We start from the raw sequence: 14,252 nt of genomic DNA on the forward strand, positions 1-14,252 counted from the left end.
AGGCTCTATGTTCTGTGCTCAATTATGTATTTTACCAGTCAGCTCCAAGTGATTTAAATAGAATTCAGGCTTTGAAAAGCTTTAAATAGTTAAGTGGCTCTGTGGGCCTAAACCTTACTCCCTCTGGTCTACTGTATAGTGATAATGGTAATTCAGGGATTACAGCACTGAAAATGGAACAAGAAGTACCACTCAAATTTGAGTAAGAACTGAGGCTAGAGAAGAAGGTTCAGTAACAGTCACCTGCACCTTTCAGCAATCCTTGCCCAAAGCAAACTAAGTTTGAGCTCCCAGGGAAAAAAGTGGACAGTTTTCTTCCAGCCTGCCACAGTCTATGCTTGTTGCGAAATTTTTTTAAATTAAAATTACAAATGGCACGAAAATGCAACATGTATCCTATTCTCATGGTCTTACCAAAATTAAGAACAGAGAAATTACTGGAAATTGCATTCAAAAACCTCACCTAGGAAATTTGTCTGGTTCAGGAAACTTAGATGAGTTTCAGTTACAGCTGGACAGCTTTTTGCAAGATGAATAAAGCTTCTGAATATTCAGGTCTCTGAATTTCCTCCTATTGATGAAAACTTTGGTTTCAATGTTTATACTTCTGCATATACAATGAGACTTTTATATTTTAACCAGCACTTTAGGCAAAACAGAAAGTTTAGCATGTAAAAAGGTCACAAAACAAGACACTGAATTTACTGGCTTTGGGCAGAATTGAAGGTTCTTCCCTTTGGGGCTTGAATGTTGTCAGTTTTCCACACTGCAAAGAGCAAATACCTTAAAAAACTTCTCTAAGCGTCACAAGCCAGCTGTTCCTTTTTACCCCACATAAACTGCAGAACTCACCAGCACATCGCTTTCCCCCCCTGTTATTACACTTTCTACTGCTCCCGCAAAACTCTTCTTCCCTCTCAATCTTCTGCTTCCTTTCTGCAAGAACTCTCTATATCCCCTATCAAAAGCTAAGTTCAGTGACAGACATTCACCCATCGGCAAACAAAGCTGCTCTGAAATTCTTCTTGGCTGAGGTGAGTGAGATAATAAGGTTTTGGTTCCTGTAGTGAACCCTTTGTGTGGGGCTGCTGGCCACTGTTCTGCAGAATTAAACCCGTCAAGAATACCAGTGACAGCCACAATAGCTAATGGGCTTGTGAGGTGATTTGCATGATGAAAAATCTGTATTAATGCTAACTAATCAACTTGGAAAAATGACTTTTGAAAGAAAATATATTCTTCCCTTTGAAAAATAGTAAAATATGTAGAAAGTTCATATGATTGCTTTATTGCTAAAAAGACTGAGTATCAGGCTAGGGTTGGAGGAAAAATGACTGTGCTAGAAAATAAGGTGATCTAAAAGAAAATGTAGGTCAAATTGGAAAATTTTACATAGGATCTAATAGGATTGTGAATTCTTTGCAGGAAATGTTTAAACTGTTATTTTCCATACAGACACATCAGAGACTTCGTTATCAGCTCTGCAGGGAATTCATTTACCCAGGCTCCCAGGCTGGTACAGCCAGATTTCCAAAGATGGGGACAGCAGAGGGTGAGCACTGGGGACAGGCCAACGGGATGAATCCCTCACACCAGGACACACACCAGCCACTCAGTACCAGTATTCAGGGGATTTTAAACACCAGTGCCCCAGCCCTCCCCCCCATACATGTACATCACACACTGGATTATTAACCCATACCTCTGGATTAATAGTTGCTATGATTCTTGCGATTGTCTGCAAGGAAGCAGAAAGGAGAAGTTTGAGCAGGTTTGAGATTATTCCGTTCAAAATATCTTAGTTTTTGGACCCTGGAAGAGCACGAAAACAGATATTTTTGTCTTCAGCCATTTTGTATGTGAACATGAGGAGAGGGTTTACCCCCTCCACCTGCCAGTTCCTCTGGAGGGCTGCGAAGGAGTGAAATTACCGGCTGGGTCACACTACATACCCTGGTTATCTGACCTAAGCATCTGTGTCTTTAAAACCTGTCCCTCCAAAAGAGAGGCTCTTTGCCTTCTGCTTACATTAGTTGTCTCTGAAATTGGGATTTTTGAGTCCTGGGTAGCCTCCTCATGGTGGTAAGGGAACTTCAGAAAGCATCCTGTCTGCCGGCCGGGGCCAGCCGGCCAGCACGGGCTGGGAAAGATGCTTGAGTGTTTGCGGCTTGAGGCATTTTGCTGCCTGACACAGCTCGTCTTTTACTGCCCTAAACTCACTTTTTTTGCAATCACTTCAGGTCTTTCACAGAAGGCCAACCGCACTTTGAAGATGGAAATGTTGTAAATGCCAAAGAACCTGGTGGTTATTTACATGCAAATTTACATTGTATCAGTCATTTACATTATAGCAATCTCAACGATAAGGTCAGAATTAAGCAAAAGGTCAAGAGTCAACATTTTCTGCCTGAAACTAATGTGTCATTGAAAAATATTCAACTAAGCTGAGTTCAGGTAGCAAAGTTGATATTTACCTTACTTTCCTCTGATATTGGGCATGTAGCCTTCAAAACTACAATGAAGTTGCTGCACACCGCCTTCCTGTGGCTCCTGGAAATATTTTCAGTGCAAGTTTCAACATAAAAATCCACTACAGCAGAACAGTGTTCGTGTGTTCCATTTACAAAATAATCTTCTCCCTCAGCTCTTTGGAACATTCCACTGATTTCTTCACATTCTAAATCTTTGGGTATCTCTAGAGGCTGGTACTACTCATAGTACAATCAACAAAAACAAAAGTGCTTTGAATGTGATGGCACAGGGTCAGATCCTAAGGCAAGGCATTTTATAATATATATTTATTTAATATATATTTATAATATATATATTTATATATTTATATTATATATATTATATATTTATAATATATATTTAATTTTTAAAAATTGATGATGAATGCAATAAATATTTACTTGTGCCCCCCCTCCCTTCCTGACAATATACATTTATTCTCTTTTCTTTGTTCCTTTGTATTAGCAACCTGTAATATTTTTGAATCTGGTTACCTTTTTTATCCTCCTGTCCTATTTCTGAATTACTCCTTAGCACTCCTATGCAAGGCCAAGTTCTTCTTCCTCCCAGGTATCAAAAAATTGTGTTATAAGAGGGTCCTGATTATTTTCAGCCTGTATTTCCATTCTGCAGTATTTTACCTTGCATGAACAAATTCAGATTTATTCACAAGTAAAAGCAAGAAAAAATCTGTGTTTGCTTGATTTTCCTCAGAGACAAGAAGAGCCAGTGAAAAAGTAAATTGTATTCACTGGTAATCAGAGTACATTTTCTGAGTTAGTGGCAGTTCTCAGGGAATTAGTTGTAGTAAATTGTTCAAGTTTCACAGGCCACTGGGCATGGGGGAAACTTAGTGGTAGCAATCAGAGAATGGAAGATTTTTCTCCCTCAAGGAAAGGAAGATAGAGAAAAATAATAAAAAACATTTTCTCAGTGACAGAGTTGTACATAGGAAAAGAAATGCTGAAAGAGCATAACAAATATAGGTGGCTAAAAAACAAGTAGCTTCATCTAACTGCAAAAAAATCCAAACAATTGAATTTGGTGTAGCAGTGGGACATCATAAGGCAGTGTCCCTGCAATTGCAATATTGCACACTGATCTGAATAGAACCTTACCTCAAAAACATGTTAAACATTATAAGCCATTTAGGGGAAAAGAATATGAACAGGAATGAAAGAAACCACTATATATATATCATATTTATATATGTATGTATGTATGTGTGTGTGTGTGTGTATGTGAATATATAATTATACAACGATTCTTGGTAAAAGGACAAAATCATAGGCTATAATAAAGATTGCTGTAGGTACCAGAAAAGGGAGGATCTATCTTGTATGATGTTAAAGGTTATGGATGGTCTGGTGAATATTAGAGTAGAATAAAAGTTGTAAGATTATTTTACTCTGTGGGAAATATTTGAAAAGAATATGTGAATTTTGGGGATATACATACATTTTCAAAGATGGGACCAGGTGACCTATTAAAATTTATCTCACTTGGAAGATTCTGACAAATATATCCAGGGAATGAAATGTCATTAACTTCAATGTCATCAATAGTTTTTAATAAAAGATGATAATCTGACATCTTGTTCCTGTACTTAAAAAATTAAATAATTAATATGTACATTTTCATTGCCTGAATTTTTTGGATTAAACCAATTGCTTATATAATAGGCATCTTTTGGAGCTAACTTGGTGCAGGCAATGCTTTGACTTAACTGTGTAACACAGTACGCTCTTTGGAAAAGTCATCAATATACATGTTTTAATTTTACTTTTTGTCCTTTTTTTCCTTTTAAGTAGATGATTATTAGAATTTATATAAGTTTATTGACTATTAAATTAAACATCAAGTATTCAGTTATGCAGTATCTTGGAGAAGAAACAGATGAGCCACTACACCAGAGATTTGCTGCCCCAGTGGGTCCCCAGCACATCTCCAGACTGTGCACTGACTCTCAAATTGAGCAATTTTGTGTGGTGGTATTCACACTGTCCCTTATCGCATCCTGAGTAGTTCAATGCCGTGCAGAAAGCACTTCCATCCTCTAGGGAGAAAAATTGCTTTTCATTTTCTGTGTGAATAACTGACTATTCAGGTCTTGAATTCACCTACCTTACCTTTCGTGTGCTAATTAGAGGCCTGCTCTCGTTAGGTACCATCTGCAGGCAACTTAGAGAGACAGGCACTTCTGCAGGGTGATTGCTCCCCCTCACACGCTGCTGAGGATTTGGGAAGGACTTGAGTGGTTCCTGCAGAGACAGTCCTTGACAACTGCATTCCTAAGACAAGCATCTCAGCTGAATGCCTGAAAGTACCTGGAAAGGGCTCTGTGGCATCTGGCTCATACAACTTCAACCATTTATGTCTGTGGACCCAGTTATGTGTCCATGATTTACTCAGTCATTACTGGAAGGAGAAAGTATCTCCTGGCAAGGCTAAATCTACTAGATGGGTGTTGTACAAAGATGGGATGGGTCCTGCTTTAGGGGTTTCTGTCTTTTTGAGTCAGTGGTAGAGTGTCTGGAATAACTACCTCAGAGCAGGGACATAACTTTTAGATGGGTGAGAGAAATCCAATCCTAAACGATAAAGGAAAGTATCAATTTGGCAGCTCAACAGTCATCTTTTTGCCCAGAAGGATAAAATAGGCAGCAGGATGAAAACTTCACTGTAATGTTATGTGAGCGTCATTTGAAGTTATTAGGCTCCAATTTGAAGCCTGAAGAGTGGGAAAATAGCTCAGTCTTCATTGCCATTAACTCAATTACTTCCAGCTGTACCACAGATTTTATGCCAGAGCACTGAACATTCACTGTACAAATTTTATGTGATGAAACAGGTAGATTAGATACTAACTGGATAGATTGGAACTGCAATTTCAACTTAATTGTGATGCCATGATAAAGGAAAAAAAAAATCTAATGGTAAATACTTTGAACCCATTAACAGAAGAGATGGGGAAAGGACCAGTATTGTTTAACTTTGGGATAAAGATGACAGTTTAAGGAAGATTTTAATGTCCTCAAGTTTTGATCATCTGAAAGGGTCTGCAGATCATCTGATTATCCCTTCTTTCTTAGTCCTTGTCTAAACTCTAGAGGACAGGGAGAATGTAAGTGTTCCTTCATCCTTTTTAATATTTTTTTCTATTTCATAACAATAAAAATTATTACCATATGTTCCTAATAATCTCCTTTAAAGTACCCTTCCTTCCTTCCACATGTCCATTGATTTCCATCTTGTGCTGTGTCTTTGTTGTGCTACTTAGCTGATTACTTCAACCTCAGTATAAATTTTTGCATATCTCTCTAGTCAGTAGAATACAACTTTTTTGGTCATTCCTAACATGTGAGAATTAATTTTTTTTTGCATCCTAGACCAGAGCCCTGGCAGACCTGTAAATCATAAAAGATGTTCTACTAAATATGGTTGCAAAATGGTTGTGTATCCTGTGGTAATTGGAAGTGATTTACTTACTTGAAAGTTAATTATTACTTCCATAAGCTTTTCTTAAAAAATTAGTATGCAAAAATTCCTCTTTATGAAATAGGAAACTCTAACTATTGTCTAATCCATTATTAAATTCTACTTTTATCTGGGAGCATGTGGATTCAGAAGCAATATAACAGCAGAGAAAAAGGTGCTTCTTAACATTTTTTCTTTGCTGATGATATTTAGAATGGGGTTCCTACATTTGCATATTTCACCAGTTGCAAGATCTTTCCCATTTCCTCAGTAAAGTGATAATTTCCTTTATGTTCACAGAAACACCTGTCCTAGATAGTTTGCTCAACACAGAAGCAAGAAATAGCAAAACCCCACTACATAAAACAATCCTACATAAAGCTTTTGAATTTTTTAATCTCTGTCTTACACTCATGTTCCGTTTGTTTAATAATGATCTGATTATAGGTGTTTTTGTTACCAACTTCAAATACCTGTATGGTTTGAAAAGTGAAATTGGAAAAAAGTAATTCACTCTGTTTTGTAGAGGCATTCCAGAAGATGGTATATCATCTTTATATAGACAGTTTGCACGTAAAGCCAAGTTTAGAAGAAACTCTAATGGTCCTCAAATGACTAGTTGAAGAGTATAAAAAATACCCTCCAGAAATTCTGCTTCTATATTGCAAAGAATTAAGCTATTTGAAATCAAATGTAGTCTAGACATGAAATTCTCACGGAAATTGCAATTTCCTAAAGCTATTCCTTTAGGGTCTAAAAATATTGGATACTGCTGTCTTGAAGTGCAGTGGAGTTTCCATAGCATACAACAACATTTTAACACAGTGCAAGATAAATAACCCATGAACGCTGTCACTGCTGCCTAGAATCACCATTTCACTTACCATGGGTCTTCCTGAATGTATTTGGCACTAGCCTTTATGACTCCAAGTAGTTCTTTTCATGTCTTTAACATGTAGATTGCTAGCCTGGGAAAACACTTACCTTTTCTACGCTGCTTTGCAATCCAAATGAACTGCTCCTTCTGTAGCTTTCAGAAGTCATTTAAATTAGTTCCCCAAACAGGTGAAGCAGTTCCAAGGCAGTTTATAATGCAGATTTTCTTTAAGGCTGCATTCCAGCTGTGTTAGATGTGGAAACTTACTGGTATGGGAGCTAGCAGGTAAGCAACCTCCTACCCCAGTCCCTCTGAAAAGTCTTGGGTTTTTTATTTTTAATTCAAATTCAGGCAGACAATTTCACACAGAACATTTATGGCCTACTTTAATGGGCACTTTTCTCAGCAGATTTAGTAAATTGGATACTTAGTTTTTAAAGGTAACAGACAACAGGGTCTGTTGCTCCAAGCGCTCCTTTAAACTGAGATTCTTATTTATTTAAATAATGCATAAAGTGCATAAAGGCTTAGTCAGACTGGACTTAAAATGACTTGTATTATTGTTCTCAATATGGAGATCACAAGCAAATCTGGGTCTGATGCTCAGGCCAGTAGAAAAAAGTAAGAAGAATCTTCTAGTATTTTTTGCATGAGGAACAAACCACTTCTAGATAGATCTAATCAGAAATGGGTACTGTTCTATTCCTGATTTCTTCAGAAGTGATATGTAAGCCAGTAACAGGGAAAAAAATAAACAAAAAAGGCTTCTGGAACCCTTGAATTTTTTACAATACAGGGCAAATATTGTCATAACCTTTTGGTATCTACATTCCAAAACTTTCTTTCAGTGTACTAATAGCTATAGCAAAATTTTAAGAAGTTTTGACTCTCCTTGGCTTTACAAGCAGGTTGTAGGGGAAAGCAGACAAGTTTTGAATGCTCATGAGAAAGAACAGATTTTACTCCAAGAAGGTCTTGGAAGAAAATACTTGAAATCAATCTGAATCAAGTTGATACATGCAAAGGTGAGGATGACAAAAGTCCTGTCAATCAGCTACACTGTGGAGGACTACTGGATGGAAACAATTTGATCAAATTATTTCTTAAGAGAAAACACCAATGTGTTCTAAAAAATAAAAATTCCCTACTATAAAAATAGTAGGGAATATAGCAGTCTTAAAGAAATTAATCTAGTCCACATTGATGAGTCAAATACTGTTTCTCAGAGTTGGAAGTAGAAGAGGAACTGATCTCCCTGCTCCTGCTTGCTGTGCTCCAGTAAAAGACAGCTGAAGGTGATTTTGGCTGCCCACATCTGTGCTACCTGTCTTGCTGCACATGTAGAGATCTTCCAGGTGAGAGATGTGAGGGGACTGTAATCCTCCAATCACCCCAGACACAGACGGCAGAGCTTATTCCCAGGTACTCTCCTTCCTCATTCTTATCTGTCTCCTTTTGCACAACATGTCACTTGGGGCAATGATATGTTTCCGTGTTTGGGGTAAAGGCCAAGACTCTGAACCAAAGACAGTTTTTGCTAGTCAGTATCATCTCCCTGTATTATTCCCTGTAATGGCTAATAAAAACATCAGTATTTTAGAAAAAAAAAGTGGGTGGAGAACATTAACATGGATTTTACATGTCTACCACATGAGTAACACCCAGGTAGATTATATTTCCTTAACAGAAAATAAATGTTCTGGCCCGCAAGACACATTCCTGTAAGTAAAAGTGAAGTCTGTCATCTGAGAACAAGAAGCCAGATTTTCTGAGATCCAGTGCTCCTGGTATCCTGAATGACAAGAATTAAGGAGTCCAGGGAATGCTGGTAAGTGCCTCTTGTACTCTCCAGTATTTACAGTGGCAAAGTTGGTTAAGTTCCTGTTCTCTGCTGTTGTGGTGAGGATGTGTGCTTCTCTCTCTTCCCAAGTGTGCTTTGAACCTGTCCACGTGGAAAGGATCCTTTCCCAGATGACCACATTAGTGCACAGGAATAGGCAGTTTACTTTTGCTAAAGGCATGATTCCAAATACCCACTGTATTAAGGAATGTGGGTTCACTGGAATAAATCTGCAGACATGCAGCAGTTAATTACCTGTATTGTTGGGGTTTTCACCAGTGACACTTCGGGACGAGATAAGCTTCAAAAGCATCCTGTGCTATTGCTTTTGGTTTAAACTGGAGTTCATGTTCCCAAACCTTGTTTCACTTGGGCTCTGTGAGGAAGGGTGTCTCTCTCTTCGCTCATTTGTTGAAGCTGCTGTTTTCATTAGGTACATTTGATAAACAGGAATATATCTTTCTTGACATAAACCTATTTCACCCAGATTGATTTTAACTTTCACATTGGAAGATATAACTTTCAAGTGCATTGGCATAAATGCACATAAAAGACAATGAAACATGAATGGCAATCAGGTAATTAGGAAAATTGTTATTTACTGATTTTTTTCAAGGCCTATTGTCATGGTAGCTTGGCAAGGGATTAGAAAAATTTAAATATAAATTAGATCTGTCATTCTCAAAATGAAAACAAGTTAGTTATTCAAAATTATAGAGGGGACAAAAAAAAAAGAGAAAAGGGAAAAGAGCCTTCTGTGTTGCCTTTAAAAGCTTAGATCTGAGCCCTGGAAAGCACTGAGTGCAAGCCACATTGCAGGAGGCTCCCAGGGGAGAATTCTGCTGCTCCTTTTAGTATTTTCTTAGCTGCACAGAGAAGCACCAAGTCAGAGCTAGCCTTGAATATGCAAAGATGCCAGAAGAGGAAAAAAATTGTAAGTGCAGGAATGTAATGCTGTGTCCAAACTAAAGGGTCTGCAGAGACAGCAACAGCAGAGCTGCGCTGTAAATGAGGTGTGGGACTGAGACCTGCAGTTTGGTCAATGGCAGCTTTAGGGCTTAGAAGGTGCAGTGCAGAACTATTCAATGCTGACACCATCTCAGGTCCCAAAAATAGGCCAGGAAAACTAAAAATGTCCTATACTGAACAAATATACTGCAATTTTTCGTGCTTTACAATTTAAAAATCCAGGCTGCTCTCTCTGTATTTCATTGCACCCTGCAGGTAAACTGCTTTATCTGGAAAGGTAAACACTTATTTGGTCTCCACTGCACAACACAGACTTGCCCACAGAGCATCAGATGCCCCAGTGGATAGTAGGAGCTGTCAGTGGCTTGAACTGCTGTAAAACACAAGAGGACTGGTGCTTTCAGGACATACTTCCACCTGGAAAGTTTATGCACACATAGGAAGGAAAATACTCTCTCAGGTTAAACAACAGAATCCTCTCAAGCTCCCTGGTTTTCTTGTATGCTTAATGTACATTCCAAGGAGGAGCTCACTGACTTCCATGTCTCTTCCCCAGTGCTCTTGTTTCCATAGTACAGAAACCTGGTGAGAAAGGCCAGAATAAGACAAAAGCCAGAATGAGAACACGTGTATTCAGGTCAGTTCCCTGACACAGATGCTCAGACAATAAGATTTGAGGATGTCTACAGTACATCTTGTTGGTTAGATCTCTTGCAGACACCAGTCCTAGAAAAAGATTTACAGCCTCACTAGCACCTAAAGTGACTCTCTGACAAAAGAGGACACAAGTGATAGTTGCTTATAATGTGCCACCTCTGTAGGTAGCTGAACCCCAGATGGGGGGGACTGGATGGAGTTTAGTCATAGTTCTCCAAAAGCAGCTTGAATTCTTTAGGCTAGAGCTGGCAAAGAATTGTGGAAAATATTTAGCAAATCTTGACTAAAGAGAAATAAGTGGTAAATCAAGACAAAGGCAACTGACAAAGTAATCCCTAAATGAGGAAAGCAAATCTTGGATGTGCACAGAGCGTGCCAAATGCATGTGGTGCTAACAAGAACTACCAGTGCAACCTGATCTCCCATAATTTACCTGCAAGAGACACAACACTGCCTAGGTCTGACTGCATGGGAGGGCAATGCTCACCAGTGGCAAGAATCCTGGGAGCAAGTTGGGGAAATCAGCCCCATCCTCTGAAGGGCTGAAGGAAAAGAGTGCCCAGAGCAATGTAAATTGGAGGATGGGTTCTGTCCCATGGCCATGGTGGGTGAGCATGATACAGAGAAAGCCCTTCTGCCTGGGGTTTGTGGAGGTTAGAGTGGTACTTTGGAGAAATGAGGGCTGGAGGTGGGGATGTGCTGGAATCGAGAAAGAGAAGAGGACTTGAGTGAAGGGTGGGCTTAGGAAAAGGGGATAGATATGGTGTGTGCAGGGCAGGATCTGACATGTGTGACTGAGGCTCAGGGGACAGCTGCTGAGAAACAGGTTATAGGCGCCTTAATGACTTGATCTCTCTGCTGAGAGATGAAGTGGCTGGTGCCAAGGAGGTGGGATGCATCTCAGTGGAGTCAGATTGGCAGAAGAGCAGGTGATGTATGGGGAGAAGGAAAGTGAGATCCCACATCCTCAGATAAGTCCCCTGCCTCCCATCACTCCACTCCATGTACCCTCAGCCTTGCAATCCATTCTGCAAAATCACAATGTTGATTTTTGCCACTCATTAATAATGGGATTAGTTCTTCCACATTTCATTCTTGGATCAGCTGAGTTCAACCTTTGCTTACACTGCTTGGAAGCTTTCCACCAGCTCTGCCTTCACACATTATGCACCCTACTTTTTATTTATAGTGTAAAGATCTTTACCAGCTTCTCTTAGCTGCCAGCTGTGGCTGTTCTATTATTTCATCTTTCCTGCTGCCTCACAGCCAGCAGGAACACTTAATTTGTGTTATATCAAAGTGAAATCAGGAGCCACCCAAAGCCATACTCTTATGATTTGAAGGAGCACAGAAATGTTTAGCACCAGGTTATTGGGTTGAATCCAGCTCATTCAGCAGCAACTGGAAACTGTTAATGCCTGCTGACAGGCTGGCAGCTGTGGGGCGGGATACTGGTGGCTCTTCTCCAGTTGCTAATGGACAGATGTCCACTCCATAAAACCCCAAACAAAAACTAACATTGTTGCTGGCAGCCTCAGTAGGGGCACACTGAGTGGGCAGTGAGGCTGTTCTTACACTGAGCAGTATCCACAAAGAAAAGCCCAAGAGCACTAGAGTGAACAATTTGCAGGCCACCCCTGTGTGAGGCTTGTTTTGGGGATGGGAACCTTCTCTACCAGCAACTCTGTGTCTTGTTTTGAAATAAATATATTGAATATTTTGATGATAGAAGCCAGGAGGATGTTGCTGGACATTGGAGACAAACTGGTAGGTTTCAATGAGGTGTGAAGAGTGGTTTGACTATTGTTCTCTGCACCTCTTTTCGTTTGGTATCCCATACCTCTGCAGACCCATTTTTGTAACTCCTCAGGCTCCTTGGCTTTATTCTATTCTGCACCATCACTTCCACCAATTACAGCAATGATTCAATGGCTCATTCAAAAGTTGAGAATTATTTCCCTTTATTATTTAACACTGCTTCCAAAATAGATAGCTTATTCTGTGAGGAAATTCCTATTTGACTAGGGAAGTGAATGCTAGGCCAGCAGACGAGTGGTAAAGATGCTGGATGGGATTGCTGACTGTAAGAATACTGTGGAGTGGATCCTGCATCACAAAGATGCAACGTTAAGGAGACAAAACCACTGCTACTTGTGAAGTGGTAAAGCCTTGTAGTCCGCGGCTTGGGCTGAAACAGCAACTGCTACCGTGACTGTCTCTGCAGTAATTTGACCTACATAGTTTAATTACTGTTTATCTTATTTTCCTTGTTTTTCTGACACGACACATACAGATGGCTGCCTATTTTCCATGAAAAATAGCAGGTGGAAGAATACAGACTAAAACATATTTTAGCACTGAAATTGAAAATTCCAAAATTTCTTTTCATTTATTTTCTTAACTGTAACAAAAAAATTATTTAAAGTTCTTATGCAAAATAAGAGTAATGGATATACTAGCATGTTACTGAAGAATGATAATGTGAAAATGTATAACTTGAAAAGTTCCATTCTATCTTCTTTCTTCATCATAGCAAACTGCTTTAGGATATATTTTTCTCATAATTTTAAAATAGTTTTATAAATTAATTTTTTAAACATTTTTTTTTACAAAATAATTATTCTAAATTGTTGTTCTACAGTTGACCTTTAAAAAAACGTAGATAGCTGAATATTTTGATTATTTTCTGATTGGGATGATTTATCATTATATACACTTAAAGATATTATACAAAGAAAACAATGTATGACATCTAAAATGACAAAAACCTTTCAATATAGAAATGACTGTCTTGAAACTGAAATTGATTCCAAAGACAAAATTGTTTTTATGCCAGGGAAGATGAAAACTAGTTTTTAAATTGCAATACTGAAAGTAAATTGCAATATTGAAAGTATAGCAGTGAGTCCACAACTCAAAATGACTCTAACGTGTGGCACTGCCTGCCATCCCTTTGGAAGCCCTCAACCAACCCAAAGTGCTGTGTGAGCATAATCAGAGCTGGGAGTTTGATCACAGAGAGAGGTTTGTTGTTTAATTATACAGCTCCAAGGAAGAGTTCTGCCTGAATCCCTGCAAGAACAATCAGAGGGTCCAACACGCACTCAGCCCAGTGATCTCCAAGCGTGGTAATCTTGCTATCTGCTCTCCAGCACAGCATCTCTTCCTGACCTTGTTTCACACTCTGTGTGAATGCATCACCTGGGGGTACTCTAGATTCTGGCAAAGCAGAACATGGTTTTGCTCTCCCTACCCCATTATTTTTTTTAACCTCCATCGGACAAATCCCTGCTACACTGAAAAGCAAAATTAAGTCAAACTGTATTTCTTTATTTAGGAAAAAAGGAAGTATTTCAAAGAATTTGTTCAGTAAACTACAAAACATGGTGCAAGACCTCTGACAAGTAGCATGTTTTTGTACTACTCAACTGCAATCAGCTGTGTCAGGAGACACCTTTGATCGACTACCCTATAATTATGCTAAGGCTTTCACCAAATGACAAATTCAATTGGCTGGGCCAGAGCCCTGCCTTTCTAGACAAGGGTAATAATTTTGTCCACTCACCTGTTCATTCATTTCAGCAAGTCCTGACCTGTGGACTCATTGAGGTGAGTATTTACCGATTATTTTTATGCTGTTTAAATTTTTACTATTTTAAAATTCAAATCTCACACAGAGAAGGTAAAATTTGATAGGACTTTCTAGAAAGACTGTCAGGAGTTGTGAGGTGGAACAACCACTTACCTGTGTTACACACACTGAACTGTATGTGATACTATCAGCTGTTTCTTTCTCAGTGTATTTTAACTTCCTATTTTCAGTGCCAGTGATTCATTGAACTATTACACAAAAAATTAATTATTAACTGCACATATATAGCTGTCAGAAGTATTGAGTAAAATCTATGTCTCCAGACAAAC

The sequence above is a fragment of the Pyrgilauda ruficollis genome, unplaced genomic scaffold (assembly GCF_017590135.1).
Source record: "Pyrgilauda ruficollis isolate IOZ18807 unplaced genomic scaffold, ASM1759013v1 scaffold27, whole genome shotgun sequence".
NCBI lineage: Eukaryota > Metazoa > Chordata > Aves > Passeriformes > Passeridae > Pyrgilauda > Pyrgilauda ruficollis.